This window comes from Orycteropus afer, unplaced genomic scaffold, assembly GCF_000298275.1.
Source record: "Orycteropus afer afer isolate SDZICR_OR568_19922 unplaced genomic scaffold, OryAfe1.0 scaffold00769, whole genome shotgun sequence".
NCBI classification, from domain to species: Eukaryota; Metazoa; Chordata; class Mammalia; order Tubulidentata; family Orycteropodidae; genus Orycteropus; species Orycteropus afer.
In genome coordinates this window covers 672,143-697,398 of record NW_006922356.1, presented here as the reverse complement: position 1 = coordinate 697,398, position 25,256 = coordinate 672,143, and the positions used below count along the sequence as shown (strand labels likewise).

The 25,256-nt window shown below is 39.9% G+C and overlaps 1 pseudogene; it reads right to left on the bottom strand.

Moving 5' to 3' along the window:
- Positions 1-9,742, bottom strand: part of LOC103211674 — a 102,660-nt pseudogene extending 92,918 nt beyond the window's left edge.
- Between the last annotated feature and the right edge of the window lie 15,514 nt (positions 9,743-25,256).

Genomic DNA, 25,256 nt, shown 5'->3' with positions numbered 1-25,256 from the left:
AAAAAAAAAAGACCAGGCTCACTGGTCTGATACGCACTGGTAAAACTCTCAAGACTATGGTCTGAGTCACCCTTTGGGCCTGGAATTGAACTCTTAGCCAAAAGAGACAGGCAATCAGAAGGGCAGCATTTGTACATGGGGAAAGGCAGGAAGATAGGAATGCACAGGCAAGAAGGACACAGGGAAAGAGTAACCACAGGGAGGAAGCAGGACGTGAGCTGTTAGCTTCAGGGCTTGTAACCATCATCACAACAAAATGTATGAACTCTTGAAAGGAAAATGAATCTGTTTGGTAAAATTTCACCCAAATCACAATAAAAAGTTAAAAAATAAATATAAATAAAACTTTAGTATTATAAAAAATACCAATATTAGGAATGAAAGATGAGACATCACTACAATCCTATAGATACTGAAAGATGTTAAAGAAATTAAGAACAACCTTAGGCCAAAGAAATTGACAACTTGAAATGAGCAAATATCTTGAAAGACACAAATTACCAAAGCAAGAAGAAACATAAAATTTGAATCACCTTATATCTGATAAAAATGCAAGTCATAATTCAAAACTTTCTCATAAAGAAACCTCTAGGCCTACGTATTTTCACTGGTGAAAACATTCAAGCATTTACAAAATAAAGAACAATCTTACACAAATCCTTTCAGAAAAATAGATAAAGAAAGTACATTTCCAAGTTCATTTTATGAGGCCAGCCTTAATCTAACAACAAAACTAGACAAAGACTTTACAAAAAAAGAAACCTATAGACAAATATTCCTCATAACTTTAGGTTCCATAAAATCCTTTTTAAAATTAGCAAACAGAACGCAGCAGTATGTAAAAAGGGTAATACATCAAGACCAACCATATTTAGCACAGGAATGCAATATTTGTTTAACATTTGAAAATCAAGTTAATTCATGAATAGTTTAAAATGAAAACAACAACAACCACGCAATCATCTCAAACAAACCAAACTCACTGCCGTCGAGTCGATCCGACTTAATAGCAGTCCTTCCTTGGGTTTCCGAGGCGTGTCTCTACGGAAGTAGATTGCCCAATTTAGTGACACACTGCTGGTGTTGGACGGCTGGGAATCTGAAGTCTTGAGCCTGGACACTAATAGCTGCTTAGAAAAAGAGCTCAGTAGCCTGGGCCAAGGAGGAGGAGGCAGCCAGCTTCTGCTGAAGCCCCCAAGCCCCAAATGACTCCCAGAACCCTTCCTGCTACAGGATTTGGTCCTTCCAGACCACCTGAAGGCAAGAACAGCAGCAACCTCCTCCCTGACACCTCACTTCCTCTTGGACCCCTCCAGCCACTCACTGGACCTTCTTGGAAGGGTTTCCTCAAAATCCACTTTGGTTGCCTCTTTCACAAGAAGAATTACAACAGTGGCTTCTGCAGGGAGGATGGGATCAGCAAGAAGCCTACTTGGCTGCTTCAGCTGTGAGCTTGACAGACATGAGTGGCTGTGTGAGCTAGGAGAGGATGCAGGGAGGAAACTTAGCCTAATGTGCAAAATAGTCAGTAGACTTTTTTACTATTGTAAATGTGTTCTGCCTACCAGAAGCCTGGCGGTTCAAACCCACCAGCCACTCCTCGGGAGGAAGGTTAGTCAATCTACTTCTGTAGTAATATTGCCTTGGAAACCCAAGGAGGGGTCGCTGAGTCGGATCTGACTTGACGGCAGTGAGTGAGTGTGAGTGATTAAATGTGTTGGATACTAAGAGGGTCGGTAAGTGAAGAGTAGGTGTACACTTAATGGAAAAACAATGAATGCTTTCCTTTATGACTAGGAACAATACAAGAATGTCCTTTCTCACATATCTGTTTAATACTGAATAAATACAGTTCTCTTTATTTGCAGAGACATGCTTGTAGAGATAGGAATTCCTAAGAAACTGGCAAAACACTGTTAGAACTAAGTGCATTACTGACGTATCAGCATCCAAAAAATAAACTCAGTGCCGTTGAGTGATCCATCTCATAGCAACCCCTCCTTGGGTTTCTCAGGTGGTATCCCTACAGAAGTAAATTGCCCAGTCTTCCTTCCGAGGAGTAGCTGGTGAGTTTGAACTTCCAGCCTTCTGGTTAGCCTTAAGTACCTTAGGCACTATGCCACCAGAGCTCCCAAGTATCAGCATATAAATCCAATATTCAAAAATCCAGGTAAAGCTGCACCCAAATGAACAATGGATATGAAGCGGTACCCTTCTTCTTTCACAAACACATGCAAAAGAGGAAACTTTCAAGGTGGAAGGGGAGAATGGACACTTAGGTTAGTATAGGGTTTCTCAGCTTCAGCACTATGGCCATTTTATACTGGATGATTCTTCCTTGATGGGGGATGGACGTGGGAGAGGAGCATCCTGCGCATTGTAGGGTGCTTAGCAACATGCCTACCCTCAACTTACTAGATGCCACTGGCACTCCCTCACCCTCCTCCCAAGTTGTGACAATCAAAATGTCTCAACATGTTGCCAAATGTCCCTGGAATGCAAAATTGTCCCTGAGTGAGAGCCACTTGGTTAGTTTATTTATTATCTATTGCTGTATAATAAATTTAGTAGTTTGAAACAATAAACAATTTTACCTCACAGTTTCTATGGGTCAGGAATTTGAGAATGACATAGCTAGGTGATTCTAGTTCAGTGTCTCTGATAAGGTTGCAGTCATCTGGGACTGCAGGCATGACTGGGACTGGAGGATCTGCTTCCAAAATGTCATACTCACATGCAGATTGGTAGGAGGACTCATATCCATGCTGGTTGTTGGCAGCATGTGGTAGTATGTGCCTTGCCATATAGGCCTCTTCATAGGACTATGTGATATGCTGTCCTGATGCAGCAGCTGAGAGTTAAGAAGGAGCTAGAATTCCCTTTTATGACCTAGTATTGGAAATGAGACATTTTTACTTTCGCTTTATTGTATCCATTGGAGCAAATCACCAAGTATAGCTGAAACTCACTTGGAAGGGAATTAGGTTCCACCTCCTAAAAGTAGCTCTGGTGGTATAGTGGTAAAACCAAAAAAAAAAAACCAAACACACCACCCTCGAGTCAGATCCAACTCATAGAGACCCCTCCTTGGATTTCCGAACCAGTATCACTACAGAAGTAGATTGCCTCACCTTCCTTCCGAGGAGTAGCTGGTGGGTTTGAACAGCCAGCCTTCTGGTTAACAGTCAAATAAATGCTTTAGGCACTATGCCACCAGAGCTCCAGACGACTGCTATCAAAAGGTCAGTGGTTTAAACTCACCAGCCGCTCCATAGTCTGCTTCTGTAAAGATTTACAGCTTTGGAAACCCTGTGGCAAAGTTCTGCTTTGTCCTAAAGGATCACCGTCACTTGGAATATACCTGATGGCAGTGGGTTTAGTTTTTGTTTTTTGAAGGGAAAAGTATCGACAAATTTGTGAATGTATTTTAAAACTACCAAATTAGAAAAAGATTCTTTAACAAATGGGGAAGACTATGAGAAAGACTATTTATAGAAAATAAAACTTAAATCATCCTAAATAATTAAATTATACAATCGAAAAAGAAAATTATCAAGCAAGTAGGAAAAAAAATAAATGCAGGTAAATGATATGATCTTAAAATGGGAAAGGCCTTATGAAGTACAAAAGAATAGAAGGAAAAAAATGGAAAAGACTAGTAGTTTTAACTAGGATCAATGTTTTCACTATATAAAGTGCCCTTTCATTAATAACTTAGTAGGAAAATGGACAATGGACCAACAATGTTGTTGCTGTTGTTAGGTGCTTTTGAGTCAGCTCCAAGTCACAGTGACTCTATGTACAACAGAACAAAACACTTCTTAGTCCTGTGTCATCCTCACAATAGTTGCTATGCTTGAGCCCATCACTGCAACCACTGTGTCAATCCATTAAAAGTCTTCCCTTTTTCTCTGACCGTCTACTTTCCCAAGCATGATATCCTTTTCCAGAGACTGGTCCCTTCTGACAACGTGACCAAAGTACATGAGATGAAGTCTGGGCATTCTCATTTCTAGGGAGCATTCTGGCCATACCTCTTTCCAGTATAGATTTATTCATTCTTCTGGCAGTCCATGGTATTTTCAGTATTCTTTGCCAACATCACAATTAAAGGCATCAGTTCTTCTTTGGTCTTCCTTATTCACTGTCCAGCTTTCACGCACATATGTTGTTCTTGTTAGGTGCCATCGAGTCGGTATGACTCATAGCGACCCTATGTATAACAGAATGAAACACTACACTGTTCTGTCCCACAATTCTTGCCATACTTGAACCCATTGTTGCAGCCACTGTGTCAATCCATCTCATTGAGGGCCCTCCCCTTTTTCATTGACTCTCTACTTTACCAAGCATGATATCCTTCTCCAGGGAATGGTCCCTTCTGACCACATGACCAAAGTAGGTGAGACGAAGTCCAGCTATTCTCACTTCCAAGGAACATTCTGGCTGCACTTCTTCCAGGACAGATTTGTTAGTTCTTTTGGCAGTCCATGGTACTTTCAGTATTCTTCACTAACACCGCATCTCAAAAGTCACAATTCTTCTTCAGTCATCCTTATTTATTGCCCAGCTCTCACATGCATATGAGGTGACTGAAAATACCATGGCTTGGGTTAGGCCCACCTTAGTCTTCAAAGTGACATCTTTGTTCTGCAAAGAGGTATTTTGCAGCAGATTTGTGCAGTGTAGTATGACATCTAATTTCTTGACTGCTGCTTCTGTGGGTGTTGATTGTGGATCCAAGTAAAATGAAATCCCTGACAACTTCAATCTTTTCTCAATTTATAGTGATGTCACTTATTGGTCCATTTGTGAGGATTTTTGTTTTCTTTATGTTGAGGTATAATCTATACAGAAAGCTGTAGTCTTCGATCTTCATCAGTAAGGGCTTCAAGTCCTCTTCACTTTCAACAAGCAAGGTTGCATCATCTGCATATTGCAGGTTGTTAATGAGTCTTCCTCCAATCCTGACACCACATTCTTTTCATATAGTCCAGTTTCTTGGATTATTTGCTCAGCATACAGATTAAATAAATATGATGAAAGGATACAACCCTGACACACATCCTTCTTAATTTTAAACCATGCGGTATCTTGCTCTCTGTACAGGTCCCTCATGAGCACAATTACGTGTTCTGGAATTCTCATTCTTTTGCAACATTACCCATAATTTGTTATGATCCACACAGTCGAAGGCCAGGAAGAAGAACTGAGTCAACTACTTCTGAAAAAATTGGCCAATGAGAACCTTATGAATAATGTACCATATCTGCCCATATGAAAATATGCCATGATGACTTAGGTGCAGCGAAGAACAATCATATACTAATATATAGTGCTGTGGGAAAATTTATAATAACACTGATAATGATAATGACTTTTTGATTACATACTATAGTTATGTGCTACATAGCTTTAAATATTTTACATTTAGCAACTTATTAATGTCTTTCATCATATAATAGCATTATATCAATTTTTTTAGTTGAAGCCTAAGGCACTTGACTGCTAACCAGAAGGCTGGTGGTTCAAACCCACCAGCCACTCCTTGGAAGGAAGGTTGGGCAATCTACTTCCGTAGTGATACTGCTTCAGAAACCCAAGGAGAGGTCGCTATGAGTCGGGTCCAACTTGATGGCACATAACAACAACAACATAGTTTATAGGGGCAGCGGGGATGACTTATCCATTAGACATAGTAGATACAGTGCCTTGGGTCTGTCATAATTTTAGGGGCCCGTAACAATGTTTTATCTTCTTTGAAAATCAGAAGGGGAAAAAAAATGAATGTTTAAGTTGAATAGCTTAATGCATAATGTCATTGTATTGGTGTTTGTACCAATGCAGTGCAAAATAAACATTCTATTATTATTTTATGGATGAAGAGACCCACAAAGACAAAAATGCCTAAAGCCCATGAAAGTCAGAATATGGCTATGGGTGGCAGAGCAGTTTTGATTCCAGGCAATGTAACTCCTAACCCCATTCTATTTCTGGTAAGCTACTTGCCAATGTTTCAAAAGGGCTAAAATTGTTCATGCCCTTTGATTACTTTTAGGAATTTTATGTAAGACAGTAAAGAAGGATGTAGATAAAGATTTACAAAAATCTATTTATTTATAATAGTGTAATTTGATACATAAATACTCAATAATAAAGAGGCTGGTTTAATATTGGGTGTGATCATGGGAGCGTAGGTTAACACTTCTGTATAGAGCTCAGCTTTACGGAGCTATATATAATCAAAGTGAGACACAGGAGAGCAGACAAGGAAAAAGAAGGCTGTACCCATCCTGGAGATGGGAGTGCAGACCACTGTGGGTATTTTTATGGAATTTCCGAGAAGGCTCCTGTAAGTGCCCTATATTTATTTAAAGGGACTGGACAGTAAAAAGGCAAGGACAAGGTCAGAGGAAACAGTATGTGTTAAAGCACAGGGATGAGGGAGCAGACTAAGAAACTGGGAGAAGTTTGTCATAACAAGAGGACTAGAGCTCGTGGACAAGAAAAAATCTGTGAATATCATGTTGATCTTTGCCTTAAAAGCTCTGAAAGAGCCAACGAAGATTTTAAGGATCATAGTGGATATGTGTACACTGTAATAGGGCAAAAGACACCCTAGATTCAAACAGTTTAATGGAGACACTTTTATTAAGCCTTAGACGGGACAGAGACAAAATGAAGACATTCATTTGGGATGAGGGAAACCATCAGCATAGACACAGTACAGAAAGCTAAATGGAGTGCACTGAAACACAGCCATGAGGTTAATTATATATTACTGAAAACAAAGGGAATCATCACAGAAATCATGATTGGTAGCAGATTGAGTCATCACCGTTGTAGCCTATGGAAGGAGGGAAAGAACCATAATTAGGATATATACATAACTGAAGATTATAAAGGGTTACAGGATTTGGTTCTGGGGCTTGACTACCTGGCTAGGTGGTGGTCTACATATGACTCATGACCATGCAGCCTGAGTCATAGTCACAAGGTGGCTACAAGACAGTAACAGGACTCCAACCTTAATTTATGGAGCTCTGGTGGCATAGTGGGTAGCATCTGGCTGTTAACCAGAAGGTCACTGTTCAAACCTACCAGCCACTCTGCAGAAGGAAGATGGGGCGATCTACTATTGTAAAGATTTACAGCCTCGGAAACCCAATGGGGCTTGCTATGAGTCAGAATAGATTTGATGAGGACATACCCAGGTAAGTTTCCTAGTTCTTTGAGTAAGCATAATCTACTTTCAACTACACTCTTCCTAAGGGCAAACTGTGCCTCCCCAGGTTTGTCCTGGGACTTGTCTATGCATACCCACAAGGTCAGTTTAAGGGTCTGAAAACTTACGTCAAGCCTCCAAATGGCGTTAGGGCTCCCACTATAGACCACAGCCTTCCACAAACCAAGTGCTTTAAAATTTAAGCTCTAATATAGCACCAAATCCAGGTAAATCAGAAGGCAGGAAATAATGCAACCAAGAAGGGAGTGTGCATTCCTTCAAGAGATGTTTATTGCCTCCTACAAATATTCATGAAGCATCAGTTCTTATGATATAATTCTTTCATAAAGCTTAGTTATGAGGAAGAAGAGAGAGAACTAGAGGGGATTTTAAGTCAAGAAAGAATTTAAGACAGAGAAGTTTTAAACGTGATTATGTTGAGGAGATGTAGTCAATAGAAAGATGGAGATTAAAGATATGCCAAAGAGGGATTACAGAAGGGGGCAGACAAGTAGAGAGGTTCACTTTGGAGAAAAGCAGGAGCACCTAATCTCTGAGACAGAAGGAAAACAAGTAAGCATGTTTGTGGATATACATAATTTGTTGAGTGAGGCAACTGGGCAAAAACTATGGAAATCCATGTCTGATGGCCTTTATTATTTCTCTGAAGCAAAAGGACAAGGAACTCTGGTGGCATAGTAGTTAAGGCATTTGGCTGTTAACCAGAAGATTGGTGGTTCAAACTCACCAGCTGCTCTGTGGTAGATGAGGCAATATACTTCTGTAAAGATTTATAGCCTTGGAAATCCAGTGGGGGTCACTGTGAGTTGAAATTGACTTGAGTTTGTTTTGTTAAAATTGGCTTTTTTTTTTTTTTTCTTTCTTTGTCTTAGTTTTGAAGTAGAAGGCCAGGGAATCTGGTGAGAAATGTCGTCACCAGTGACTTCTATTTGCAGGATGGCCTTTCTTCTGAAGGACTGGCTGGTGCTTGAGGATTTGCTTCCAAGTGCCAATGGCACTTCTCTTAACAACCTGTAATATGCTGACGACACAACCTTGCTTGCTGGAAGTGAAGATGACTTGAAGCACTTACTGATGAAGATCAAAGGCTACAGTCTGCAGTATGGATTACATCTCAACAGAAAGAAAACGAAAATCCTCACAACTGGACCGATAAGCAGCTTCATGATAAATGGAGAAAAGATTGAAGTTGTCCCAGATTTTGTATTATCTGGTTCCACAATCAACACCAATGGAAGCAGCAATCAAGACATCAGATGACTTATTGCATTGTGCTGCAAGAATCCTGTTGAAAGCGCTGATGAACAAAGATATCTCTTTGAAGGCCAAGGTGTGCCTCACCCAGGCCATAGTAATTTCAATCACCTCATATGCAAGGGAAAGCAGGACAATGAATAAGGAAGACCAAAGAGTTGATGCTTTTGAGTTGTGTTGGGGAAGAATACTGAAAGTACTAGACTGCCAGAAGACCTAACACATCTGTCCTGGAAGAAGTGCCGTTGGAATGCTCCTTGGAAGTGAAAATGGCTAGACTTCCTCTCACCTACTTGTTGTCAGAAGGGACCATTTTCTGGAGAAGGATATCATGCTTTATAAAGTGAAGGGTCAACAAAAAAACGGAAGGCCTTCAACAAGATGGATTGACACAGTGGCTGCAACGATGGCCTCAGGTGTTGCAAGGATTGTGAGGTGGGCACAGGACCTGACAGTGTTTTTTTCCACTGTACATCGGGTCGCTAAGAGTCACAGCCAACTCGAGGGCACCTAACAATAACAACAAACATCTGTACAATGGGTATAATCACAACAACAAACAGTTGCTGTGGAGTGGACCCAGACTCATGGCGACCTGTGTGTCAGAGTACAACTGTCCTGCACAAGGTTTTCAACGACGGAATTTTTGGAAGTAGATCCCCAGCCTTTCTTCTGAGGTGCCTCTGGGCGGTGCTTCCAGCTTTTTGGCATTAATTGTTTGAACCACCCAATGGCTAATAGACTATGGGATCCCTACATGGATTAATTGTGCCAACACAAATACTTGCTCATTAAGCATCAGCTTTATCATTGGCTGATGTGGGGAGGAGGGAGTAAATGTTTTGATTACTAATAAAAATGGACTGGAAGTCTTCTGCTGTTAAAAGCAATTATTTACTCTTGCAATGGGTTTTGGGTCAAACACTCAGGCGAGGTCAAGGAGTATTTAACAGCCTACTTTTGCTGTAAAGCGTTCAAGAAAAGAACACCAGTGCCCCAAGGAACTTACTTGATTGAGGTCACGCACCCTGTCCGGCTGCACACTGGAAAGTCAACTCAGCAGTACCCGCCGCCAGTTTGGAGAAGGTCTTCCCAAATCTCCTCAGCAGAACCGCCCCTTCTACAGGTTCAGGTCCCACCCCCCTCTCCCATTGGCAGGTCCTCCACCCACACTCGACTGCTCGGAAGACCTGGAGGAGCGGAGTTTTCTACAGGCTTTAGCTGGACGCCCTCGCTGCGCATGCTCGTTGGAAGCCGGATTCCGGGTCCGGACTTCAAGGTTTTGGGTGGCCGCGGCGCACCGCGCGGTGCCGGAACCGGCAGGGAGGCGCGCGCTTGGAGCGCGGCGCCGGTGACGCGGGCACGCGGCGCGCGCCTGAAGAGGGAGGTGTGGGGTCGCCTGGGGGTGGCGCGTGGCCGGGGTGGGGGTGGGGGGGGGGTCGGGTGTCGGCGAGCGCGGCGCGAGGGTTCCGAGTGGCTGCCGGCGGCCTGGGCTGCCGGGGCCGACGCCTGGGTGGCTGCCGCTGCCGCTCCTGCTGCGAGATGGCGATCTTAGGCGCGGAAGGGTGAGGGCGCCCGCCGCAGGAGGAGGCGCCGCTACCGTGGTCGCCGGGAGCCGACGGCTTCGCGCTGGGTAAGGACGCCGTGGGGCGGGGAGCGGGCGGCGCGAGTGCGGGCCCCGACCTTTCGCGGCGGTCCGTGAGCGCGGCGCGGTCCGCACCCGGGCTGGGTGCTTGAGGGGCCGTCGGGTGCCGGTTCACGCCGCCCTAGCTGCCTTTTCTACCCCGGGGGCCCGGAGTTTTCTGGGGTGGGGTCACGGGTCTTGCCCCCAGTTGTCCCTGGCAGAGGCCTGTGGTAATGATACTGGAGCGGAGCGAAGTGTTTCCGTGACTTTGCAGCCGCAGTTCTCAAGCTTCTTATCGTCCTTTTTCTACCTTTTATTCCTTTGCTTGACACCTCCCCATAAAACACAAATATGTGGACTTTTGCCTGTGCCCCGACTTTGACCACAATTCAGCCGTTTCAAAACAAGGACTCTAACCTTAGGACGTGTTTTTCTGACATGTTCTTACCCCTCTTGGTTCTTCACTGACTCTGCAGCGCCCTACAACACAACCCCCACCACAACCTTTGTGACCTGGTAGGTTCCAGTGACCTTGCAGTTTTTAAGAGCCCTTATGTTAGCTATGATTTGGACCCACTCCTTTCCTTTTTTTTTTTTTATTTTATTATTTATTTATATATTTTAGTTTATCCATTGCTTCTACAACCTTTAAATTAGCAGTCGGCGAACAGTTTTCTTCCCTCCATCTATTTGCAGTTGAGCTTTCATTGCTACGGTTATTATATGACGCCTTCACTACCAAACAAACTAAGTATTATTTCTCAGTTTTTGTTTCTCTAGGATAAAGTATTTTCCAGTGTCTTGAATGGTTTTCCACTTCTTTTTGAGAAGTCTTATCTTTTTGTGTAGGTTAATGTGCAAAAAAGATTTGTTTTTCTGCTTTAAAATCCCATTGGTAATAGTTTTGGAAAAGAATGATGTGCAGTTACATTTTTTTATTCCTTTTTATATTTTTTCCTTAAATGCCCGGTTTACAATTGTCTGCAGGTTTCTGCAAGAGTTTATACGTGAATCCACTGTACCCGACTAAATCCCTACGTATTATACAAGCAAGGTGCCCTGTATATTGCACGTTTTAGAAAAGAATTCATTTATGTGATTTGTCTTTAGCCATAAAGTAGTAACTTAGCTGTAAATAGAAATCCTGACTTCTTATAAATAGTTCATATTGTTTAAACTGAAAACTTAGTAACCAAGTATTGGGAGCTCCTCAGATTGGTAAGTGTGAAGTATGTGGAATTGTTTATTTCTTTGGGAGATAGTTTATTAACAATTTCAAATAGTTCTTCCCTTAAAATGCAAAATTTCTTAGAGATCTGTGACACCACAGTTTTGAGAAGTGATAACTAAGCTATGTTTTCTTGGAAAGCTGGCATAAAAGAGGATGTCAGGATTTCTACCTTCAAATAGATACAATCTTTGCTGTTGATGCCACATTGTTTGACATTTCTTTTACTTCCTTGCACAATTACTAGGTACTTACTAAACGATTGCAGTATTTGGGGGAATACAAAGATATGGATGATAACACTTTCTGCCTTCACAGTTCTCACGAATTAGTTGGATAGATAAGGCTATACACTAATGGTCCGTTTGTCTTTAAATATGTAGTTAAGTTTCACAAATTAATAGAAAAGTCTCTGTGAATTCAAACTCATAGAGTTTAGAGCACATATCTCTTGGTCAGTGGGATTAGAGGGTTAGTTTGTGGAGCTTCTGGCTTCTGAGATCTTGGTTTTGAAGGAATACTTTGACTTTTGATGGATAAGGAAAGAAAAACGGAGAGCACAGAGTCCATACATTTGGGGAGAGGCAAGTAATTATGTTTGGGTGGAACATGAAGTATTTGTCCCGGAATGCTGTAGTTAGTTGCTGTCCAGTCGATTCCGACTCCTGGCAACTCCAGGTGTGCAGAGTAGAACTGCTTCAGTTTTCAAGACTGACGTTTCAGATGCAGATTCCCCAGGCCCCTGTGGGTTTGAGGTGCTACCCTTTGGCAAGTAGTCAAGTGCTTAATTGTGTATGATGCAGAGACCTTTGTGTCGGAATGGAGGGTGATAAGCTTAAAGTGAAAATTTGGGCTAGTTTATAGACTGTTCTTAATGTTTGAGTTGGGAGTGAAATGATTAAAACTTTGTTGTAGGAAGGTTAATCTGGCAGCTGCAAATGGTGTGAATTGGAGTCAGGAGAGTCTGGAGGTAGAAAGACCTCTCGATTGCAACAGTTTCCTAGATTACTGCACTTTGTCAGTAAGGATGGGAATGGAAAGGAAAAAGGGGAAAGAACAGACACAGATTGGTAATGAAAGAGAAAATGGAGAAAGTGAAATAAGTAAGATTCTGATCCAAGGAGAATGGTGGTATCATTTTGAACAACATCCATGTAAGTTTATGCCCCAGCATGTGTTCCTTATTTTATGTCAGGAGTTCTGACATTTTCGGGATTACTAACTTTTTGTGAAACTAAAGAAATCTGCTGGCCTGGAATATTCCCATATGCACCTGTGCTTTGTGGATATAATGTCAGAGGAGTCCATGAATCAACTGAAGCTCATCCATGGAATCCATTTGGCAGTGGATTGGGTGGAGGTTAGCATTCAGAATTATCTGGAATCTTTGTAAAATAATAGAACTCAGCTTCCTTCATCCACTGCTGAGTCTCTACCATAGAGAAATTTCATGGAGACTTAATAGCTCCTTATTTAAATCATTCGACTGTTAACCAAAAGGTTGGCGGTTCAAACCTACCAGCTGCTCTGTGGGAGAAAGATGAGACAGTCTGCTTTAAAGATTTTACAGCCTTAGAAACCCTATGGGGCAGTTCTGCTCTGCCCTTTTGGGTAGTTGTAAGTCAGAATTAAGTTGATGGCAGTGGGTTTTTTTTTTTTTTTTTTGTACTTGTATTGAGGTTTTTAGAGAATTTTGACTAAATTATGTTATTTGTGTTATATTACAGGACAAACTAGCCCAAGAAGTTCAAAATCTACCCAAGTCTTTCAGTTAGTAAGTGGGCAAAGTGCTAACCAGGAGTCTCTTGAAAATGATGGTTTTCTTTCTTGTATGAAGAGAACGTGACTGATTTACCATTAGTTTTGTATAGTTAAATCTGTAAAGTTTCTTCTAGTTCTTAACATTCTATAATTCTTGAGTCTTAGATTTTCAAAAGAATATCTGTACCTTTGGTTTCTCAGGTGAGAGCTGGTGAGTTTGAGGGTTGAATTGTGTGGCCAGAGAGCAGATGAGTCAGAACTGATCATTTTGAGTATTGCTGCCTTCGCAACTCCCAGTTTGGGTTAGAGGGAGGATGGGAGTGCAGCTAAGAGAAAACTTACAAACTTTTCTATCTTTTCTATTCAGGGATGCCTTACTAAGAATACTTTATTCAGGAAGACTTTATCAATTGAAAATTTAAACTTTACAAAATTAGTGACATGGCATGTTTTTATAAATGCCCCCCACCCAGGATTAGGGAGCTCTGGTGGCGTAGTGCCTAAGGCATTTGACTGCTAACCAGAAGGCTGGCGGTTCAAACCCACCAGCCACTCCTCAGAAGGAAGACTGAGCAATCTACTTCCATAGAGATAACGCCTCGGAAACCCAAGGAGGGGTCACCATGAGTCGCATTTGACTGACCCAACAGCAATGAGTTTGGTTTTTTTTTTTGTTTACCCAAGATTAAATAGTTAACTCTTCCTTGTATGGTTAAAACATCATTTGATTAGTAAACAATTGTTTTTTCTGCATTTATAATGTTTTCTCCCTGATAGTAGGGAACCAAGAAGTCCCTGGGTGATGCAGTGGTTAAGCGCATGGCTACTAAACAAAAGGTTGGAGGTTCAAACCTATCCAGAGGCACCTTGGAAGGAAGGCCTGGAGATTTGCTTCTGAAAGTTCACAGTTGTGAAAACCCTATGAAGTATATTCTACTGTTAAGTACATAGGGTCGCTGTGAGTCAGAATCTACTGGATGGCAACTGGTTACTGGTTTTAGTCAGCAAACAAACCAAGTTATTACTTGGTATCTTCTGTAGCTGCAGAAACTTTGATTCCTTAATTAATAGAAGGATTGAGGTCTTTTTACTCTTTGCATAAAAATATGATATAAGGAGCAACAGAAAAACCAGTGATTTCCCCTTATGGTAGTGTCCAGGGAACTAGTTACTAATACTAATGGAAGAAAAATATTTAAGAAGGAAAGCACATATATAGATGAATTTTACTCTCTTTTTTTTTTTTACTGGCATGAAGAATATTACACCTTATATTAGTATTGCATTTTATGTTTTTTTTTAATAATGATTAAATATACTTTATCATTTGAATCTCATAACTAAGCAGTAGGTGGTTGATTGCTTTTTAGATGAATACACTGAGGTAAAAAAATTAAATTGCCAATGTACCTGGTTAGTAAGTGGCAGAACTGGAGCTAAAACCCAAGTATTTTTACTCCTAGATCAGTATTCTTTTTCCGCTAAACTACACCCACTCCTCACTAATAAGAATGATTAAGTTCCAAAGACCAGGTGGTTATGTGAAAACTGGTATTAGGTGAAAATGGAGGATGACTGTATCATTATATAACTGCCAAACCACTAACAGTCATAGCCCTGCCAAGCTGACACATAACCTTTACCATCGCAGCCAGTGTTACTACTCTTGCCTTGTACCTTGGTGTTGGTTACTACCAGGCATATGTCGTTAATATGCAAAATAGTAGGTAGATTTTTTTCCTGTTGTAAATGCCAAATGTCAGTAATAAGATAGTTGATAAGTGAAGAGTAGATGTACTGACTCGCTTGATTTACAAGGGCAATTTAATTGAAGGCTGTATGAAGAATATGTAAAGAAATTGAAATGTTTACCTGATTGGAATCTGTGCTAGACATTTATACTGTGTAGAACTGAATTTGTATGATTTCATCCTTTGTATTAAAATGGTAACCTCATTGCATTGGATGTTGGTGGGTAATTTTGACATTTGTCCTATCAAGGAGAAGCAAAAGTTGATTTTTTCCTCTACATAAGTACATAGGTGAAATGTAGGTATTAATTTCCTCTTGAAAATCTGTTCATTTTAATTCTGCTTTTATTGATGCAGTTTATTTACCTTTTATAAAATTTACATATGAAGTTTTGTATTTATGAAGCATATAAATCAGGATCTGGTTTCCAAAATTATCTAGCATATTTCATGACTTTTACAAACATTACATTAAAAAAGATTTGTTGTTGTTGTTGTTAATGTGCTGTTGAGTCAGACCCGACTCATAGCAACCCCTCCTTGGGTTTCTGAAGCGGTATCACTACGGAAGTAGATTGCCCAACCTTCCTCCCGAGGAGTAATTACTGTTAAGCTTTTATTAGTATGTATTTCAGATTCACGTTTGAGAAACTTTTTTGGAAATATATTATGTAAATCCATATGTCAGGCAGTTTCTAAGTTTTAAGGAAGACTAGCATTTGTTTATTTAGTCTTGACATTTCTTAAACATTAATATTCATTCACAAACCATACTATGTGCCAGACATTGTGTTAGGTACTTGGGTGGTGTATAAAGCTGGGTTCTCTAGAGAAGCAAAATCAGTAAAGCTTATAGAGAGAGAGAGAAAAAAAATTATCTCAGGAAAATAGCTCACATACTTATAGAAGCTGGAAAGTCCCAAGTTCCTGGATCAGACGTTAAGTTGAAGGCTTTTCCCAACTCACGCAGCTGCAGGGGCTGATGAGCTCAAGGTTGGAGCATTATACGGGGCTGTTGACTCCAGTGGATGACGAGTCCAAGATCACCAGGCCGAATGGTGGATTCTTAGTTCACGGACAGTATGCAGAACAACAGGATCTAGATCCACAGGAGAGTCTTCTCTTTTTCCCAGGATGTCCATATATATATTGGAAGCAGGCCACACCCTAGGGAAACTCCCTTTCAATGGATTGACTGCTCAGACATGTGCATCCAATCTCATCTTGGGAATAACCATATCACAGCTGCTTAAACCACTCAGAATCATGGTCTAGCCAAGTTGACCCACAACTCACAGGGGGATACAATGTTGAAATGACTAACATGAGGCTGTCCTCGTGGAACTTGGCAGATTACTAGAGTCATTAACCTAAAGAATGGGATAGGTTTTATTTTATCTTACGAGGTTGTGTGAAAATTTGGGAGAGTAATTAATTATGCCTTACCTTATCTCTGGATTTGAGCAAATTATGCAAAAACACAAGGAACCGGATGAGCCATGTTTTGCTTATCTATTGCTGTGTTACAGAAAAGTCTAAAACTAATTGACTTAAAAACAACAACCATTTCATTTGCTCACAGTTTCCATAGGTGGACTCATTTGGACAGTTCTGCTGATTTTGCTGGTGGTCACTTGAGTAGCTGTATTCAGCTGGCAGGTCAGCTGGCAGCTGGTCACTTTTCCCTCCCTGCCTCCTAATCTCTCTCCCTTTCCCCTTCTTTTTCGTCTCATCTTCCTCTCTTTCCATGTAGCCTCAGGGGCTCTTAGTCTCCCTAAGTGGCCTTTCTAGCTAGGTTGCCAGCATTACATAGTGGTGATGGGCTTGCAAGAGTTCAAAAACAGAAGAACATCTTAAGGCATAGGCTTGGAATAAGCACAGTATCATTTCTGCCACATTCTGACAGTTAAAGGAAGTCACAAGTCCAGCCCAAAATCAAGGGAGGGACTACACAGGGCATGAATCCTAGGAGGTGAGATTAATTTGGGGCCAGAAGTGTAACATTACTACAGATATTCAAGTAAAGTGTCAGCTTTATTATGTCAGAATTGTAGGGCTTCTGGAAAAGAAGCTAAGGCTTTATTTCTCCAAATCTAGACTTTGAGTCTGGGCCTTGCAGAGGGAAAGCTGAGTCTGAAGTGCAAATGATAGCACACTTGGTTTACTACACAGATGGAAAAATAGATGGCACCATCCTGGGTAGAAAGGGGGAACAATATTTGGGCCTTTGGGCTTTTTGATGCAGTGTGCTTCTGTAAGGGGGCAGGACTGACTTGCTCTATTTCAGGGCAGTGGGGTCCAATAAAGTGCAGAATCCAAGTGCCCAGGCCCCTCAGAAGCTGTGATAAACCTGGTCACATGAATTGGATTAGACCAGGCAGAGAGAATACTCTTCTGGAGAATGGAATGCAAGTTTTCTCGCCTATGGAAATTGTAGGAGGTAGGTAATGGCCTGCCTTGGCAAGAACAGCTAGAATCATTGATTGCTAGTTGGGTTTTCCTCACTTAATTTCAGTAGTATCTTTTTTTTTTTTCTTTCTCACTTCAGGTTATCTACCAAATAATGCCATGGCTAACTCTGGAATAAAGAAAATAAGTTTTTAGTTTTCATTACATTATAGCTTCTAAGTAGACTATTGAATCGTTTCATTTCACTTAAAGAATTTAGGTTGTTAATACATAGTTTTGGAACTTTTTTTTTTTCCCTTTTCAATTGGGATTTGGATGAAAGTTGTTTTGGATCATTTTTGAAGCAATGTATGTATAGTCAAATTTGTTGTTGATGTTAGAGCCATCAAGTTGGCTCCAACTCATAGCGACCCTGTGTACAACAGAATGAAATATTGCCTGGTTGTGCACCAGGCAGTCCTTGCTATACTCGAGGCCATCTTTGCAGCCACTGTGTCAATCCACCTCATTGAGGTCTTCCCATTTTTTGCTGACCTTCCACTTAACCAAGAATGATATCCTTCTCCAGGGAAAAGTCCCTTCTGACAATGAAGAAGGAAGGGACCATCTACTGCTCAAATAATTGGCCAGTGAAAACGTTATGGCTAGCAGTCGAACACTATCTGATAATACTCAAATAGGCCTTTGTTAATTTCTGAAAATAGTATAGCAACTGTTGTGGGAGGAATTTGATGATTGCATATACCAGGTAACATGATTTATAGAAATAGGAAATAGGATGCAAAGAAAGTGACAGATAGAATTATATTAAGGTGTTTCTTGATGGCTGTCCTCCTTGTCCCTAAGTTACTTGCATAGTTTTAGAATCTCCTAGCGTTAACAGAATTGTAGGTGTGGTAGCTCTTTTTACTTAACTAAGGGAAACCAGTTCTTTTGATAGCTGAGTAATATCATGTATATCATAATATATAATTATGATTAAACAGGATGTGTGGAAGCTGACTGTTAAGTCCTGACTTGAAGTAGGATACTGTGGCCATATTGGCTCCAACTTGCCAAGATATACTACTCTTCCTTGTGTGTAGTTCAGATGAGGAGGAGAATTAAATGAACTACTTCTGTTTAAATTATGATACGTTTACAAAATTAGATCTCTGCACTCTTAAAAGTTTAAAAATAAAGTCATTCTGGCCTATGAGCTTAGAGGCTTAGCTTTAAATAAAGTTAGTCAGGGCTGACTTCTGTCAGGGCTGCTTGTTACCTGTGCTCTTCCTTTGTAAAATGTAAAGAACATCTTCCTCACTAGGTTTTTGTAATGATCAATTGAAATGATATTTGTAAATGAGAAAGCATAGTAACCTGGAACTTAACAGCCCTTAAGTCACTTTACTTACACTTAATTCACATTATTAAGTTGAAAATTCAAACAAGTAGCCCACTTTGCTCTGGGCCACTCATTTCTCAAGAACAATGGTAGCTTAGTTTTGGCATTACAGAGCTGATTATCAAATCTCTTATCTTAATTTTAAAAATAAGTTGTTAAAAAGTGAATCTGGGAAAGATACTAACTCAACATGGCTGGCAGTATATCCCCTGGTGATGGTGTGGCTGTGCAACCTGGGAATGAGAAATTGTGAACACTATCATTAGATCAAATATGGTACAGATCGTCATCATCTGGTGTATTTGTTAAGCATGTAGATTCTTGAGTGCCTTTCCAGACCTATGGTTTTGGAATCCTTGAGAGTGGAGCTCAGGAATCTTCATTTTAAACAGATATCTCATGATTTTATTTGAGAACTGTCAGTAGAAAGTGAGGTAGTAATTTGGGGTTCCAGTGTTCTCTTTTTGAGACCATTTTTTAGCTACAGTGTTTACCAAGTTACCTAATAATACAAAGAGAGCTTAATAGTTGAAATTTCCAGATGCTTAGAGAGGCTTAAAATAGTTGTCAAGGACTTGATCCAAACAAACAATAGAAATCTGATAACTTCTACAGGATGATTACAGTGACCTCGAAAGAAGCATTCATTAATCTTGTTCAAAAACTTCTCCATACTTTTACAAAACTTATTTTGAATGAAAATATTTTTCTTTTTTTTTTTAAGTGCCTACTGAAAGAGTTATGTTAGGTATTATGATTATCACATAATCTGATTGTTTATCACTTAGCTAAGATAAACCAAAAACTAAACCCATTGTCATTTTGTGAACTCCAACTCATAGTAACCCTATAGAACAGTGTAGAACTGCCCCCTAGAGTTTCGGAGGCTGCAATCTTTATGGGAGCAGACTGCCATGTCTTTCTCCTGAGGAACCTGCTGGTGGGTTCAAGCCACCAATCTTCTTTGATAACTGAACACTTTAGCTAGTGTGCGACTAGGGCTCCTTTAGCTAAGGTAAGACGACCTGAAAAATAGGGACTTTGGTTAAAGTTTCTAATTTGTCGAATTTGAAACTTTAGTTTTTGGGGTAGAAAGTAGTTTGGCTAGGGGACTCATCTGTCTGTCTCATAGGGGAAAAATCACTACTCAGCATAAAGACATTGATTTGAGAATAAAGTTATGAGAAGACATGAGTTCAAAAGCAATCTGAAAAGACTTCAAACTTATTTTCTCTAACTTTTGCCTTAGGGTGATAGTGATGACATCTGTGTCTCTGTCACTGAAAACTTCTTTAGTCCTGTGGCAACAGGATCCAAAAAGTTAATCATACCTGTCATTGAGACAGCAGATGTTTAAATTTAGGCTGCTCCTAGAAAAACCTAAAAATTCAGTTGATAGAAGCATAGGAAGGCGTCCTGGTGGCACAGTGATTAAGTGCTCAGCTACTAACTGAGGGGTCAGCAGTTTGAACCCACCAGCCCCTCCATGGGAGGAAAGCGAGGCAGTGTGATTCTGTAAAGATTTACAGCCTTGCAAACACTATCCTTTAGGGTCACTATGAGTCAGAATTGACTCCATGGCAGTGGGTTTGATTTAGGTTTACAAGCCTAGTTACTGTGTTAGTACAGTTTGTGGTTAAAAAGAAACAAACATGTCAAACCTATTATTCTTTCTAAATCTGAACAGAAAGGATTAATTGATATTTCTGTTGGAGATTTGTTTTGTGTTATCTTTGCTGGAGGGGGGCATGCAGACAACAATAAACTTTTTAAGCTGTGAAACATGGTGTTGCTATTTCCATGTGAATATCCAGAATGGAAAGTGTACAATGTACTCAGGAATTTCATTTTTCTAGGTTGGATATTTTGGTAATTATTACTTGTTTTAAACTTGTTTTGTGATTGAATTTTCCTTGTAAGTGTTGGTTGCCTTAAAGTAAGGCAGATGTAGATTTTTGCTCTGATACTTTGTGGCTGAGTGATCCTGATCAAGTAACCTTAAATTTAAGCCTCAGTTTCATCCTATTTAAAGTGGAAATAATTCATAGATTTGTTGTGTGCATTAAATCTGGCACTTAGTATTCAGTAATAATTCTTAAGATACTTCATAATCCCTTATCATTGACATCAGATATGTTTCAGAATTTAATTTTTTTTCTTTTTTTAATTTCAGAAAGGTAATTAGGACATGTACTAGGCTACATAAAACCCCAGTAAAGTCTAGGATAGTACCTATAATATCTTTAGAAAAATATTTAATATTGATAATAGCTGTACATCAGGTTAGATTTTGCTGCCAAATGAGTTCAGGTTAGTTCAGTTTTTGCTACCGTATGAATTATGAAGAAACTGAGTTTTCATAGCTTTCTGGATTTTAGATTTGTGGATGAAGGGTTATGTCCCTGCTTTTATTTATTTATTTATTTAATTGTGATTTGGGTGAAAGTTTACAGAGCAAATTCATTTTCCATACAACAGGTCATACACATTTTGCTGCAGACATTGACTGTTAATTCCCCACAATGTAATAGCTCTCGTCCCACTTGCTCCCTGTGTTTACCTTTTCTCCATGCCGTTTTCCTATGTATTCTTGCCTTCTGAGCTATCTCCCTGTGGAAATGCAGACCTTCTGATCTCCCATGGTTGATCATTCTGAGGAGTGTGCCTGCCTCGTGTAATTGTCCCCCTTAAAAGCATTTGACCGCTAACCAGAAGGCTGGAGGTTCGATCCCACCAGTCACTCCTCGGAAGGAAGGTTGGGCAATCTGTTTCTGTGGTGTTAACCACCTTGGAAACCCAAGGAGGAGTCACTGTGAGTTGGGACTGACTCCACAGCAATGAGCTGAGCTGAGCTGAGCTATAGGCTGTCTGTTGTGTGGCTGGAAGCCATGGGAGTGGCCCGAAAGATGACTAGAGACTATAATATCGAAGGTTTCACTAGTCTCTATCAGACCAGTAAGCCTGTTCTTTTTTATGATTTTGAGTTTTGTTCCACATTTTTCTCTAATTCTATCCAATATCTCTTATTTTGATCCCTTACCAAGTGGTTGACAGTGGTAGCTGAGCACCATGTGGTTCTTCTGGTCTCATGGTCATGGTCATGATCAGGCTGAGGTTCACATGGTCCAATAGTCCCTGTGTGTCCCTGTATTTTTACTGTATTTTAAATTTGAGAAGGATTACATTATCCTAGGAATAGATTTTTAGCCATTTAATTCATTCTCTTATTTTGGAAGGTGTTGCTATGAATTTGGATTCTTATATTTTCTCCTAAGAGTGAGGAATAGCTGAATGCTTTCTACTTCCCAACATCCTTTATTTTTTCATAATATTTTTATTGTGATTTGGGTGACATTTTACAAAGCAGGTTCATTTCACATTCAACAGTGCATACACATTTTGTTTTGTGACACTTGATTACAGTCTGTGAAATACAAGAGCTCCTCCTCCTTCCTCTCTGTGGTTACTCTCTCTGTGTCCTTCTTGTCCCTTCATTCCTGCCTCCCTACCTTTCTCTGTGTGCAGATGCTGCCCTCTGATCTTCCATGGTTGATTGTTCTTAGGAGTGTAACTCTCTGGTGCAGCTGTTCAGTGTGGGTGTAGGCCTGTTATTTGGCAGAGATTTAAGCCATGGGAGTGAGTTCAATTTCAGGCCCTATGGGTGACTAGGGACCATAGTCCAGAGGATTTCACCAGTCTTTATCCAACCACTAATCCTGGTCTTTTTTGTGTTTCTTTAAAATTTTGTTGCACACTTTTTCTCCCACTCTACCCAGGATCTCCAATTTTGATCCTTTTCCAAGTGGTTGGCATCAGAAGCTTCTACTTTACAGTATCCTTTACAATTACTTAGTAAGAGTATGTATAAACAGGGAGCTCTGGTGGTGTAGTGGTTAATGCATTTAGCTGCTAATCAAGAGGTGCTTCATGGAAGAAAGATGAGATGGTTTGCTTCTGTAAAGATGTATAGCCTTGGAAACCCAGTGGTGGTCACTATGAGTCAGATTCAACTTCATGGCAGTGAGTTTGGTGTGCTTTTGGTTTGTATATAAATAGTAATTTAATATTGTATCTGTTATTTGAATAGCTTTGGAATAGCAGTTTGATATTGTGTATTTATAATGAAAATTTCAGTGGCATGGTACTTAAGATACTCAGCGACTAACTAGTAGGTTGGCAGTTCAAACCTATTTCTGTTTCTGTAGATTTACAGCCTTGGAAATCCCATGGGGCAGTTCTACTCTGTCCTATAGGGTTTTTTGAATCAAAATTGACTCGATGGCAGTGGGTTTGTGTTGTTTGTTTTGTTTTTTCCTTGTATCTATCAAGGGCTTAAAATGTCATTTTCATCAGATCTTTGCTGCAGGGGGCTTTGCTGTGTATCATTTGTAGCATGGCCACGTGACACAAACGCGCTTGCTTTCTTAACCTACTGAACTTTTCTTCAGTTTTGTTTTGGGAGTCTGGTGGAGCGATACTATAGTTTCTATGCTTAGAAAGTAATAGGGGGTGTAACTGTATTGATTTTTGCAGGGAAGGTGTGAGGTGGGGGAGGCTTAGGAAATTAACACTTACTGTGCACCATGTATACATATTCCAGATTCTAGAAACAGTGCTGGTTTCCTAGAGTTGATGTTAGCCCATTTTTCCCCCCTCACAAAACTATATTAGTTTAATATGGTAGCCTCATTTTGTAGATAAAAACTTGAGACAGATTAAATACACACAAATGTTATATTGAAGTGTGGACATAGGTCCATCTGACTCTAAAATTGTTCTCTGTCTTACATTACCCAATGCTTTTCTCAAACTAGAGATTGGCACTTTGGAATTGAAGAGTTAGCAAATCTCTGTGACTACTTAAATGATGGTAAGTTAGAATCCTAATTGTGATGACAAACCATCAGAAAAATGACTTGGGGTGTACCTAATTTTGGATCATGATACCCTAGTGACCAGTGCCATACAGAATAGAACTAGCCTTGTCAGCAGGCCTGACATTAAATTTTGTATCTCTGAAAAGATCTCTTGCCTCTCAGCCTCAGCTTGAGCTCTAAGCTTCTTGATTCCCTGCTTTGTGCTGCTTCATGAGATGTAGCAAATAACTGTATTTGAAGAATAGCAATGTGTTTAACATTTTTTAATTTGAAGGAAAAAAGTCTGTTAAGTATAGTATTAAAATACCTCATGTTGAAACAATTTGTTATTTATGGAAATGTTTGTGTTGTTCTGAAATACGAGATCATGAATAATATAATTACATGAAAGTAAAAATGTTATGTTGCTTCTGGATGTTTTTTCCCTGAACACTTGGAAATGATTTGTTAAACACCGTCCCTAACAGTTTACCTCCTTCATTGTTAGTGTTGTTATGCTTTTACATGTTTATTCTTTTAAGATTAATTGTTCTTTCTTGCTCAACTCTTACGCAAAAACATAGTCAATGATTAGCTTTAAAAGTCCTACAGAACTGCCTGGTTATAAAGTTACTTAAGTTTTAAAAAGAGGATTGTAATTTCAGATTGATTTAGCAAACTGCTTATGTTAAGGTATGGATTCAGCTTAGCATTTCTTATTTTATTTTTTATATTCTGTTTTTGCAGCTCAGATGTAGTAAAAAGATCATTGGCTTTGAGCCCCCTAGATCTGGTTACAAATATGATTCTTCCTAGTTTTGTGTCTTAGTCAATTTACTTAAGTTCCTGGAACATGATTTTCTACATTTGTTAATAGGAATAATAATGATGATTCTGAAGAGTAATTGATAAAATTAGAGATTTTTTAATAAAGTGACAGACACATAATGTAGCTAATTGCCATCACATCAGCTCCAACTCATGGCAACTGTGTATATACAAAATGAAACAATGCCTAATCTTGGGCCAGGTTCATGATCTTTGATGTGTTAAGCTCATTGTTGCGGCTATTGTGTCAATCTATTTCATTGAGGGTTTCCTGCGTTTTTGCTTACCCTCCACCAAACAAGAGACAGTCACTAGAACTCTTACTGCTGTAGAGTCGGAGACCAGGTTCAGATTCCAGGTCTAAAACTCTCCTGCATCCTGCATTGCTTGGTTATCACGTGTAAGTGCAGGAGATCCGAGATAGTTACGCTCTGTCATCTCACCCTTCTGCCGGTTTACACACAGCCTTTTTTATATGGTAGAGTAGTGCCTAAGATACTTGACTGCTAACCAGAAGGCTGGCGGTTCAAACCCACCAGCCACTCCTCAGAAGGTAGATGGGGCAATCTACTTCCGTAGTGATACTGCCTTGGAAACTCAAGGAGGAGTGGCTATGAGTTGGGTCCGACTCGATGGCACATAACAACAACAACAACAAGTATTCATATAAATACATGCATATGGAATCAACTTCAGTTGATTTCTGTAAGTTTGGGACCCGAGTTTTAAGATGCTTATTTTTATTTGAATTATATTTTCTTAATTGACATTATGAAGCACAGGAATTGGAAACCTGTTTTCTCTTGTGTTCAGTAAGGCATGGAAAAAAATGACCAAACACTTACATACTTGTTTTAAAAATTTTAGTATTTTCCCCCTGTAAGCATATTACATCTAATGAGAAATTACAAAATA